Source organism: Chinchilla lanigera, unplaced genomic scaffold (genome assembly GCF_000276665.1).
Source record: "Chinchilla lanigera isolate Chin_1 unplaced genomic scaffold, ChiLan1.0 scaffold00099, whole genome shotgun sequence".
NCBI classification, from domain to species: domain Eukaryota; kingdom Metazoa; phylum Chordata; class Mammalia; order Rodentia; family Chinchillidae; genus Chinchilla; species Chinchilla lanigera.
The window spans coordinates 1,763,550-1,765,793 of record NW_004955500.1 but is presented as its reverse complement, the minus strand read 5'-3'; the positions used below and the strand labels follow the sequence as shown (position 1 = coordinate 1,765,793).

The window sequence follows — 2,244 nt, the reverse complement described above, 5'->3', positions numbered from 1 at the left end:
GAAAATAGGAACAGATGGTCTTTCCCTCAATCTGATAAAAGCCATCTATCACAAACCAACAGCTAACATCATTCTAAATTGTCAAAAATTGGAAGCTTTCACTTTAAAAGCAGGAACAAGACAAGGATGTCCACGGTCACCAATCCTATTCAATGTAGTTCTGGAAATACTAGCCAGAGCAGTTAGACAAGACAGAGGAATAAGGATAAAAAAGGAAGAAGTGAAATTACCATTATTTGCAGATGATATGATAGTCTACATAGAAGACCCCAAACATTCCATGAAAAGGCGTATAGATTTAATAACCAAACTCAGTAGCATAGCTGGACACAAAGTCAGTACTCAAAAACACTACCATTCCTGTACACAAACAACAGACTGCGAGAGAAATTAGGGAAACCACACCTTTTATAATAGCATGTTAAAAAAATGAAATACTTAGGAATCAATCTAACAAAAGAAGTAAATGATCTATACAGTGAAAACTACAGACCTCTGAAAAAAGAGATCGAAGAGGATTTCAGAAAATGGAAAGATATTCCTTGCTGGTGGGTAGGAAGAACTAACATTGTGAAAATGGCCATACTCGCAAAATTGTTGTATGGAATCAATCCCAGTTAAAATACCATTAATATACATCACAGATTTAGAGAAAACATTCCTAAAATTCATCTGGAACCAGAAGAGGCATAGAATAGCAAATGCAATCCTGGGCAACAAAGAAAAGGATAGAAGCGTCACAATCCCTGACTTGAAATTATACTACAGAGCTACTGTGATAAAATCAGCATGGTACTGGCAAAAAACCAACCTGAAGATCAATGGAATAGATTAGAAGATGCAGACACAGGTACAAACACACTCAGCCACCTTCTCTTTGACAAAGGGGCCAAACATGTTCACTGGAAGAAAGCCTCTTTAATAAATAGTGCTGGAAAAACTGGCTTTCCACATGCCAAAGACTAGACCCATGTCTATCACCATGCACTAAAGTAAAGTCAAAAGGGATCAAAGATCTAAATATGAAGACACAAACACTAAATCTAGTAGAAGAGAAAGTAAGTAAAAATCTCAAAGACAAAGGGGTAGGCAGAGAGTTCATGAGCAAAAACCAAACTGCTGGGGAAATACTTCAAAGAATCAATAACTGGGATCTTCTTTTACTGAAAAGTTTTTGCACATCAAAAGAAATCACCAACAAAGTAAAAAGAAAACCCAGGAATTGAGAAAAGATCTTAGCCAAGTGCCCCTCAGACAAAGGACTTCAATCTAGAACATAGAAAGCATTTTTTAAAAAAAACAGGCCCTCAGAATTCAAAGACCCAATCCAAAAATGGGCATCTGAAATGAATAAACATTTCTCACATGAAGAAATACTAATGGCGAATAAATGTATGAGAAAATGTTCAACATCATTAGTCATTCAAGAAATGCAAATTAAAACAACACTGAGATTCCATCTCACTCCAGAAAGAATGGCTGTCATTAAGAAATCAACCAATGACAAATGCTGGAGAGGCTGTGGGGAAAAAAGGAACACTCCTCCACTGCTAGTGGGAGTGTAGAATGGTGAAACCACCATGAAAATCAGTTTGAAGATTCCTCACAAAACTAGGATTAGAAGTCCCACTTAACCAAGCTATTTTCTTTCTGGGTTATTTTTCCAGAAGAATTAAAAACATCATACCACAGCAATATATGTGTACCCCTGTTTATAGCAGTGCTGTTTGTCATAGCTAAACCTTGAAAACAATCCAAATGCCCATCAATGTGTAAGATGTCATATGTTTATACAATGGAGTATTACTCAGCTATATAAAATGATAAACTTGAGGCTTTTATAGGTAAATGGATGCAACTAGAAACCATACTCATAACTAAAATAAATCGGACCCACATGTATAAACATACTGTCTCCCTAGTGTAATAACCGGAAAGACTAAATAAAACTCAAAATGTACAACAGATAATATGAAAGAGAAAGAAATCGCTCAAAGGAAGGAACAACTCAGATGAAGTAAAGAAGAAAAAGAACGAAGGATATATATATAGATATATATGAATTATATATATGAATATAAAAGGATAGCTGGGATAACTGTACTGCTGATGTCTGATGGGTTATTGAAAGGAACAGTTAATGCTTAATTTTTTTGAATTTTGACCAATTTTGCATGCTTATATCTGGTAATCTGAGCAACTGATATGAAGACAACAATATGCAATGTAACTACCATTGATGAA

General features: G+C 35.2%; 2 protein-coding genes across 7 annotated transcripts in view; one reads left to right on the top strand and one right to left on the bottom strand.

Moving 5' to 3' along the window:
- Window positions 1-2,244, top strand: part of Zcrb1 (zinc finger CCHC-type and RNA binding motif 1) — a 100,073-nt gene that overhangs the window by 18,282 nt on the left and 79,547 nt on the right. The window lies entirely within an intron of this gene.
- Pphln1 (periphilin 1) overlaps window positions 1-2,244 on the bottom strand; it is a gene marked incomplete in the record, with an annotated part of 147,089 nt that overhangs the window by 126,263 nt on the left and 18,582 nt on the right.